This window comes from Eucyclogobius newberryi, unplaced genomic scaffold (assembly GCF_026437365.1).
Source record: "Eucyclogobius newberryi isolate DKJ021-1_F unplaced genomic scaffold, fEucNew1.0.hap1 SCAF_10, whole genome shotgun sequence".
NCBI lineage: Eukaryota > Metazoa > Chordata > Actinopteri > Gobiiformes > Gobiidae > Eucyclogobius > Eucyclogobius newberryi.
In genome coordinates this window covers 36,631,150-36,641,527 of record NW_027315724.1, presented here as the reverse complement: position 1 = coordinate 36,641,527, position 10,378 = coordinate 36,631,150, and the positions used below count along the sequence as shown (strand labels likewise).

At 52.1% G+C, this 10,378-nt stretch overlaps 1 long non-coding RNA gene across 3 annotated transcripts in view; it reads left to right on the top strand.

Annotated features, from left to right (window-relative positions):
• Positions 1-847: 847 nt before the first annotated feature.
• LOC140368996 (uncharacterized) overlaps positions 848-10,378 on the top strand; it is a 30,000-nt gene continuing 20,469 nt past the window's right edge. For all 3 annotated transcript variants that reach the window (XR_011928214.1, XR_011928213.1, XR_011928212.1), the window contains exon 1: positions 848-1,036. This is a non-coding gene — a long non-coding RNA (uncharacterized lncRNA). The remainder of the gene's footprint in view (positions 1,037-10,378) is intronic.

Sequence of the window (10,378 nt, the reverse complement as noted above, 5' to 3'; positions counted from 1 at the left end):
TTAGCGCTAATGGAGAAATGGCTAACTAGCGACGTGTTTGTGTAGCTTTAAAGTTTTTAAGGGGGTCACAGGCTCAGCTTTTTCTCATTTTAAAGTGTCGCAAAAGAGTGACGGAAACAGCACAAAAGGTTCTTCTTCTGCCTCTAAATGATCGGCAGCTCTGAAGTACTTCTGCAGTGTACTTGTACTTTGTATTTGTATTTGAATACTAGTATAAATACTTCAAACTTTTCTTACTTTTTTTTTTTTTACTGTGCAGCAATTTATCTTGTTGATTAAGTGTTGCTTAACTTTGACTAAACCAGGTCTAGACCAGGACTAAACCAGGACTAAACCAGGACTAAACCAGGGCTAAACCAGGACTAAACCAGGACTAGACCAGTGCTAAACCAGGACTAAACCAGGACTAAACCAGGAGTAAACCAGGACTAAACCAGGACTAAACCAGGAGTAAACCAGGACTAAACCAGGACTAAACCAGGTCTAAACCAGGACTAAACCAGGACTAAACCAGGGCTAAACCAGGACTAAACCAAGGCTAAACCAGGACTAAACCAGGACTAAACCAGGACTAAACCAGGACTAAACCAGGGCTAAACCAGGACTAAACCAGGACTAAACCAGGAGTAAACCAGGACTAAACCAGGAGTAAACCAGGACTAAACCAGGACTAAACCAGGACTAAACCAGGAGTAAACCAGGACTAAACCAGGACTAAACCAGGTCTAAACCAGGGCTAACCACAGATCAAGTTCCAAAAATTCATCTTGACCTCACCTCTGACCTCACTCTTGACCCTCTGACCCCGCACTTGACCCTCTAACCTCACACTTGACCCGTGCCTGCGTTTGATCCGTAGGTGCTTACGAGGGCCGCGGCGTGACGCTCCTGGAGGTGTGCGGCAGTTGGCCCGAGAGCTTCGGCGTTCCACGACACAATCTGGGCTCAGCCGACGCCACCGACGAGGGTCTGAGGGAGCGGCTCGCCGACGCCATGTCCGAGTCGCCGTCACGGGACATCACCGGCTCTGCCACAGGTCAGAGGAACACGGGGACACGAGACAAGGGAACACTGGGACACAGGGACACGGGACATGGGAACACGGGACATGGGGACACTAGAACACGGGGACACAGGAACATGGGGACACAAGCATGACTGGGACACGGGGACAGAGGAACAAGGGACACGGGAACACGGGACACAGGGACACGGGACATGCAAACACAAGCAGGAGGAGGTGCAAATGAATAAACTACAAATATTCATCGTATAAAAGACACATTCTGCGTTATGTGTTTCGTTGCTCTTGAACGTTCACTTCGTCGTCTCGTGTCGCTCCACGTCAAGATTTGATGTTATCGCTCCACCTGCTGGCAGCAGAGGGAACTCACTCAACCTAGCTTCCCCCGACACGCTGAAGTAAACACACGGTTACTCAGGACGAATCCGGGGACGATGTTTGGACTCAAACTCAGCTCGGGAGATCTGAGTTTGGAGTCAGACATCTGAGAAATGTGAAACGGGTTTAGTGTTTTTTTATGAGGCTCAAAGACACAGCAGAGAAGAGGAGCTCGTTAACAGCTTGTGCTAATGAAGCTAAAGACTTTTAATTAAACTACAGATGTGTTTTGGATCAGAGATAATGTTATAAACCATCAAAACAACAGAGATAATACCACATTGTATTGATCACGAGAATATCTTACAGTTTTTTGACAGCTGTATTTGTACTTTAAAATCTAGTGTACCGTCTCGCTAACAAACAAACAAACAAACAAACAAACAAACAAACAGGCCTTTAAGAGAGAGAGAAACTACACGACATCATCGCTCTTTCTCGTCTGAATACTTCCCGCACGACGACACTCAGACACTTGTCGCACGGCGTCCCCCCCGGGCTCGTCCCCCCAGGGCTCCTCGTCCCCCCCGTGCTCGTCCCCCCCGTGCTCGTCCCCCCCGGGCTCCTCATGCCCCCCGGGCCTCGTCCTCGCTCCGGCCGCTGGACACGAGCCGAGGGCCGAAGTGCCGTAGGATTCAATTAGCTTTAGCCTCCCCGAAAGCGCACCGCCTCGCCCCCCCCCCCCACCCCCCCACCCCCACCCCCACCCCCACCCCGCGGCAGACGGACCCTCTTGCGCGCGGCTCTCTCCTGACGTAATGTGATCAGTAACGAATTTTGCGTTGCATTAAAAGCGGGCGGCGGGGGGGTCGAATCGAGCACGCCAACGTCCGGGAGTCTACACGGCCTAATCTAATGAGGGGAGAGCAAAGAGGAGGGGTTAAAGAGCGGCGTCCAAATGAAGTTAGCGCGCAGGAGCTAACCGGACGACGGCTCGGGGGAGAGTCGATGCTAAGGCCATTAGGGGCTTCCACTGACCCCATTGCAGCGGCGGCCCTCCTCTGCAGACATGTTTAAATCAAAGACGCTCTTGTTCACTTACGGAGCGCGGCGGCGGGCGGGGCAGGGGAGGGCGGGCGTGGGTGGGGGAGGCGGGGCGGGGGAGGAGGGGGAAAGTGCTTCCTAAACGGGTTAAAGTTTGGGACAAAAGGGAGAGAGAAGTGGGTTGAAATCATTTTGTTTTACTGTACGGCCGATGTCAACACGAGACCAGAGCCACTGCAAACGGCACAGATCTGTTTACGCTCCTCTAGGGTTTTAAGGCTCGAAATGTATGATTTATTTACTTACTACTTTATTTCTGAAATGGCGGTTCTGATAAAGACGTATTTAGAAATGACAAGAGCCTTTTAATTCATCCTTGTTGCGATCGTTTGTTCTGTTTCAGGCTTGTTTTCAGCATTACGCAGCATTAGCTGTGCGGTAGCATTAGCTTTAGCATTAACTGTGTGGTAGCGTTAGCTGCAGCGTTAGCTGTAGCGTTAGCTGTAGCGTTAGCGTTAGCCGTGCCTTTTCCCATGGATTTGTTGGAATCTTAAGCCTGATTTATTTAAGTTTTAACTCCAAAGTTTAGAGTGAAATAAATAAATATAAATGAAAATGTTTACTCAAAAACTGAATAAAATATGCAAAATCTCTCTGTAAATTTTTAGAATTGAAAATGTCACAAAATCCAGCGACGTTTAAACTTACAATTTTTTTATATGAAAACATTATGATGAAACTGTTATGTCATCTCCACGGTGACAGTGTCTCATGCGCTCGTCCAGTCGCTCGTCCAGTCGCTCGTCCAGTCGCTCGTCCAGTCGCTCGTCCAGTCGCTCGTCCATTTGCTCGTCCAGTCGCTCGTCCAGTCGCTCGTCCAGTCGCTCGTCCAGTCGCTCGTCCAGTCACTCGTCCAGTCGCTCGTCCAGTCGCTCGTCCAGTCTCTCCAGTTTCTCGTCCTCTTCACCGTTATTGACCAACACAAGGAAACGAGGGAGAAATGCAAAAACGCGTTATTGACTTTTTGATTTGGAACGGCCCTGGAGTCAATGGGAGCCAGACGTCCTGGAGCCTCGCGTCACCGCTAACGCTAACGCTTTGCTCCGCCCCCGCGAGACCAGAGCTGTGATGGAGAAGAAGATAACCACTCTGCCACGGCCTCCTGCTGGTGCCAGAGTCAGGACTAAACATGGACCGTCCTCCTGCTAGTGCCAGAGTCAGGACTAAACATGGACTGACCTCCTGCTGGTGCCAGAGTCAGGACTAAACATGGACCGGCCTCCTGTTGGTGCCAGAGTCAGGACTAAACATGGACCGGCCTCCTGCTGGTGCCAGAGTCAGGACTAAACATGGACCGGCCTCCTGCTGGTGCCAGAGTCAGGACTAAACATGGACCGGCCTCCTGCTGGTGCCAGAGTCAGGACTAAACATGGACCGGCCTCCTGCTGGTGCCAGAGTCAGGACTAAACATGGACCGGCCTCCTGCTGGTGCCAGAGTCAGGACTAAACATGGACCGGCCTCCTGCTGGTGCCAGAGTCAGGACTAAACATGGACCGGCCTCCTGCTGGTGCCAGAGTCAGGACTAAACATGGACCGGCCTCCTGCTGGTGCCAGAGTCAGGACTAAACATGGACCGGCCTCCTGCTGGTGCCAGAGTCAGGACTAAACATGGACCGGCCTCCTGCTGGTGCCAGAGTCAGGACTAAACATGGACCGGCCTCCTGCTGGTGCCAGAGTCAGGACTAAACATGGACCGGCCTCCTGCTGGTGCCAGAGTCAGGACTAAACATGGACCGGCCTCGTGCTGGTGCCAGAGTCAGGACTAAACATGGACCGGCCTCCTGCTGGTGCCAGAGTCAGGACTAAACATGGACCGGCCTCCTGCTGGTGCCAGAGTCAGGACTAAACATGGACCGGCCTCCTGTTGGTGCCAGAGTCAGGACTAAACATGGACCGGCCTCCTGCTGGTGCCAGAGTCAGGACTAAACATGGACCGGCCTCCTGCTGGTGCCAGAGTCAGGACTAAACATGGACCGGCCTCCTGCTGGTGCCAGAGTCAGGACTAAACATGGACCGGCCTCCTGCTGGTGCCAGAGTCAGGACTAAACATGGACCGGCCTCCTGCTGGTGCCAGAGTCAGGACTAAACATGGACCGGCCTCCTGCTGGTGCCAGAGTCAGGACTAAACATGGACCGGCCTCCTGCTGGTGCCAGAGTCAGGACTAAACATGGACCGGCCTCCTGCTGGTGCCAGAGTCAGGACTAAACATGGACCGGCCTCCTGTTGGTGCCAGAGTCAGGACTAAACATGGACCGGCCTCCTGCTGGTGCCAGAGTCAGGACTAAACATGGACCGGCCTCCTGCTGGTGCCAGAGTCAGGACTAAACATGGACCGGCCTCCTGCTGGTGCCAGAGTCAGGACTAAACATGGACCGGCCTCCTGCTGGTGCCAGAGTCAGGACTAAACATGGACCGGCCTCCTGCTGGTGCCAGAGTCAGGACTAAACATGGACCGGCCTCCTGCTGGTGCCAGAGTCAGGACTAAACATGGACCGGCCTCCTGCTGGTGCCAGAGTCAGGACTAAACATGGACCGGCCTCCTGCTGGTGCCAGAGTCAGGACTAAACATGGACCGGCCTCCTGCTGGTGCCAGAGTCAGGACTAAACATGGACCGGCCTCCTGCTGGTGCCAGAGTCAGGACTAAACATGGACCGGCCTCCTGTTGGTGCCAGAGTCAGGACTAAACATGGACCGGCCTCCTGCTGTTGCCAGAGTCAGGACTAAACATGGACCGGCCTCCTGCTGGTGCCAGAGTCAGGACTAAACATGGACCGGCCTCCTGCTGGTGCCAGAGTCAGGACTAAACATGGACCGGCCTCCTGCTGGTGCCAGAGTCAGGACTAAACATGGACCGGCCTCCTGCTGGTGCCAGAGTCAGGACTAAACATGGACCGGCCTCCTGCTGGTGCCAGAGTCAGGACTAAACATGGACCGGCCTCCTGCTGGTGCCAGAGTCAGGACTAAACATGGACCGGCCTCCTGCTGGTGCCAGAGTCAGGACTAAACATGGACCGGCCTCCTGCTGGTGCCAGAGTCAGGACTAAACATGGACCGGCCTCCTGCTGGTGCCAGAGTCAGGACTAAACATGGACCGGCCTCCTGCTGGTGCCAGAGTCAGGACTAAACATGGACCGGCCTCCTGCTGGTGCCAGAGTCAGGACTAAACATGGACCGGCCTCCTGTTGGTGCCAGAGTCAGGACTAAACATGGACCGGCCTCCTGCTGGTGCTGGTTTCAATGCATTCTTTGTCTGGTGAAACTCGTTGAATGACTTTGCTTATGAATCACGCTGCATAAATAAACGTTAGCGCGTAGCTCGTAGCGCCGTTGCTAACGCGGCGGGAACACAGCGGGTTCATCACCTCAAACACGTCGTCACGTCGTCGCCGTCAACAAGTCCAGAGTAAATATCCACTCGTCTCCGCCGCAGTTTGCATTTCAGAGACTTAGCGAGCGCGCTTCAGCTGCAGCGCCAAGGTGAGACCACCCGGGCACATGTTTATCGCACTCCAGCGCAAAGACGAAACCCGCAACTCCAACGGAGGAAGGAGACGACGCGAGAAAACTGCAACTTCACTCAACGCTCAACTTAACACAAATATTTAGTGAAGGATCTGCACGTTTCCCCTCGCCGTTTCCCTCGCCGTGTTTTCTGAACGAACAAATCCTCCACCACAAGTTATTCTACTCTGTGTTTGTGTCAACCACTTCTGTTTATCTACACGACATGTTCACGACCTGAGGAGGAGAACCAGAGGAGGAGAACCTGAGGAGGAGAACCTGAGGAGGAGAAGCTGAGGAGGAGAACCTGAGGAGGAGAAGCTGAGGAGGAGAACCTGAGGAGGAGAAGCTGAGGAGGAGAACCTGAGGAGGAGAAGCTGAGGAGGGGAAGCTGAGGAGGAGAAGCTGAGGAGGAGAACCTGAGGAAGAGAACCTGAGGAGCAGATCCTGAGGAGGAGAACCTGAGGAGGAGAAGCTGAGGAGGAGAAGCTGAGGAGGAGAAGCAGAGGAGGAGAACCTGAGGAGGAGAACCAGAGGAGGAGAACCTGAGGAGGAGAAGCTGAGGAGGAGAACCTGAGGAGGAGAAGCTGAGGAGGAGAAGCTGAGGAGGAGAACCTGAGGAGGAGAAGCTGAGGAGGAGAAGCTGAGGAGGAGAACCTGAGGAGGAGAAGCTGAGGAGGAGAAGCTGAGGAGGAGAACCTGAGGAGGAGAAGCTGAGGAGGAGAAGCTGAGGAGGAGAACCTTAGGAGCAGATCCTGAGGAGGAGAACCTGAGGAGCAGAACCTCAGGAGCAGAAGCTGAGGAGGAGAACCTGAGGAGGAGAAGCTGAGGAGGAGAACCTGAGGAGGAGAAGCTGAGGAGGAGAAGCTGAGGAGGAGAACCTGAGGAGGAGAAGCTGAGGAGGAGAAGCTGAGGAGGAGAACCTGAGGAGGAGAAGCTGAGGAGGAGAACCTGAGGAAGAGAACCTTAGGAGCAGATCCTGAGGAGGAGAACCTGAGGAGCAGAACCTGAGGAGCAGATCCTGAGGAGGAGAACCTGAGGAGCAGAACCTCAGGAGCAGAAGCTGAGGAGGAGAACCTGAGGAGGAGAAGCTGAGGAGGAGAAGCAGAGGAGGAGAAGATGAGGAGGAGAACCTGAGGAGCAGAACCTGAGGAGGAGAAGATGAGGAGGAGAACCTGAGGAAGAGAACCTGAGGAGCAGATCCTGAGGAGGAGAACCTGAGGAGCAGAACCTGAGGAGGAGAAGATATGGAGGAGAACCTGAGGAGCAGAACCTGAGGAGGAGAAGATGAGGAGGAGAACCTGAGGAAGAGAACCTGAGGAGCAGATCCTGAGGAGGAGAACCTGAGGAGCAGAACCTGTGGAGGAATACCCGAGGAGGAGAACCCGAGGAGGAAAACATGAGGAGGAGAACCTGAGGAGCAGAACATCAGGAGCAGAACATCAGGAGCAGAACATCAGGAGCAGAACCTGAGGAGCAGGACCCTTTTGGTGCGTCTCCTCTCCGTTGAAGCGTCTCCTCCTGCTGAAGGCCTCCTGAGCTCCTGAGAACCGCAGAGTGACTGATGATGTGAAAACACTCATTTTCTCCGTGTTTGCTTTACATCTCGAGCTGAAACGACTCTTAGAAAAACGTTATCGGTCAAAACCATCGCGGATTCAACGCTGCGATTATCGCTCCAGAAACAGAAGTATCACCATAAGATTTAACGTTTGTTCAGGTGTTTTATTACGAAAGGTTCTCCTCCTGAAACTCCTGATCCACGCTCAGGTCCCAAACCCAGTCAAACTACCGTATTTTCTGGACTATAAGTCGCACCTTTTTTCATAGTTTTGGCCGGGGTGCGACTAAACTTATACTTATATACTCCAGTGCGACTAATATATATTTTTTTCTTCTCTATTATGCATTTTTTGGCTGATGCGACTTATACTCCGGAAAATACGGTCATGTTTTCATATTAAATCAAATCTATCTGAATGACACTTTTTAACCATGAGCTCGATCCTGGGGGACAGAAGGATCCTGGCTAGATTCACATCTATGCTGGACCATGAGTGTCGCCCCCTGCAGGACACTCTGTCCCCTGCAGGACACTCTGTCCGCTCTGGAGAGCAGCTTCAGTGAGAGACTGATCCACCCTCGCTGTGTGAAGGAGACGTTTCACAGGTCTTTCCTTCTGCTGCTGTCAAACTTTATAACAAACACTGTTAGTCCTGAACACTCGCAATACTGACCTAACCATGTGCAATTCCGTCATATGTGCAATTACTGTTGGAATTCATGTGCAATCTATGTGCTGTCGTGACACATATTCATGTGCAATTACTGTCGGGATCACATGCAATGGTATTTATGTATTTATTTGTCTATGGGAGTTTTTATTTATTTATAGGAGATCTTCTACTGAAAGTGTTTTTCAGACTTCCTATAAGTGATCTGTGCTTCTGGATCTACCTCTGTATCTACCTGCATTGCACCAATGAAATTTCCCCATGTGGGACAATAAAGGAATATCTTATCTTATCTTATCTTATCTTAAAAACACGTTTAGTAATTCCAGTGTGTGTGTGTGAGGGGTGTGGCTAAAGCTAGTGTGTGTGAGGGGCGTGGCTAAAGCTAGTGTGTGTGAGGGGTGTGGCTAAAGCTAGTGTGTGTGAGGGGCGTGGCTAAAGCTAGTGTGTGTGAGGGGCGTGGCTAAAGCTAGTGTGTGTGAGGGGTGTGGCTAAAGCTAGTGTGTGTGAGGGGTGTGGCTAAAGCTAGTGTGTGTGAGGGGCGTGGCTAAAGCTAGTGTGTGTGAGGGGTGTGGCTAAAGCTAGTGTGTGTGAGGGGCGTTGTTAAAGCTAGTTTGTGTGAGGGGCGTGGCTAAAGCTAGTGTGTGTGAGGGGCGTGGCTAAAGCTAGTGTGTGTGAGGGGCGTGGCTAAAGCTAGTGTGTGTGAGGGGCGTGGCTAAAGCTAGTGTGTGTGAGGGGCATGGCTAAAGCTAGTGTGTGTGAGGGGCTTGGCTAAAGCTAGTGTGTGTGAGGGGCGTGGCTAAAGCTAGTGTGTGTGAGGGGTGTGGCTAAAGCTAGTGTGTGTGAGGGGCGTTGTTAAAGCTAGTTTGTGTGAGGGGCGTGGCTAAAGCTAGTGTGTGTGAGGGGCGTGGCTAAAGCTAGTGTGTGTGAGGGGCGTGGCTAAAGCTAGTGTGTGTGAGGGGCGTGGCTAAAGCTAGTGTGTGTGAGGGGCATGGCTAAAGCTAGTGTGTGTGAGGGGCTTGGCTAAAGCTAGTGTGTGTGAGGGGCGTGGCTAAAGCTAGTGTGTGTGAGGGGCGTGGCTAAAGCTAGTGTGTGTGAGGGGCATGGCTAAAGCTAGTGTGTGTGAGGGGCGTGGCTAAAGCTAGTGCATGTGAGGGGCGTGGCTAAAGCTAGCGTGCACAGGAACAGTTTTGCCTCATTTCTTTGACTTCTCTCAAAGCCTCCACGCCGCCTTTGAACCTCTTTATGTCACGCTAATGCAATGCTAATGCTAATGTCAGACGCAAATGACCTGGAAATATCAGATTGTGGCTCTTGACAAAACGAGTGCCGTGCGGCCATAAACAGGAAACGGCTGTTGCTAACGCGCTTTGCTAGCTTTGTGTTGCTAAGGCTTGACATAGTCGTTAGCATCAGTGGAAACACAGCGCTTTAGCACGAGATCGAGTCAGAGTTTGAAGTGATGAAGATGAAGTGATTATTTGTCTTTTAGTCACATTTCTGTTCAGATTTGTTTGTCACTTTTGGACACTTTTTGGTCACTTTTGGTTACTTTTTGGTCACTTTTTGGTCACTGTCACTTTTTGGACACTTTTAGTCACTTTTTGGTTACGGTTTGGTCACTTTTGGTCATTATTTGTAACTTTTTGGTCATTTTTGGCCACTTTGGTCACTTTTGGTCACTACTGGTCACTTTTGGTCACTACTGGTCACTTTGGTCACTTTTTGGTCACTGTCACTTTTTGGACACTCTTGATCACTGTTTGGTCACTTTTGGTCACTTTTTGGTCACTTTTTGTCTCTGTCAGTGGCATGTTTGTTGGAGCCGGAGCAGAGGACTCACTGTGGACACCTCTGCAGCGAGCGGAGGCTAAACCGGCGTAATTACGTCCATTAGCGTAAATCGAAGCGGCTCGTTTGCGCGGCTTCGTACATAAATCACCCCCTTTTCTCGGGTGGTCCTGCAGCTGTGCGCTGTTTGAATTGGCGTCCGCGGCCTCGGCTCGCGGAGGAGTCGTTTCCGTCCTCCATGTTTTACCGCGGCGATAACATCACAACAGAAACATGGCGGCGGAGGAGAGTCATCTGTCACTGCTCCAAGTGCTAACGGGCTAACGAGAGCTAACGGCTGCCCGGGTTAGCAACAAGTTAGACACGAAACAGAAGTAGTGCTTTGTTGGACTCCTGAGTGTGC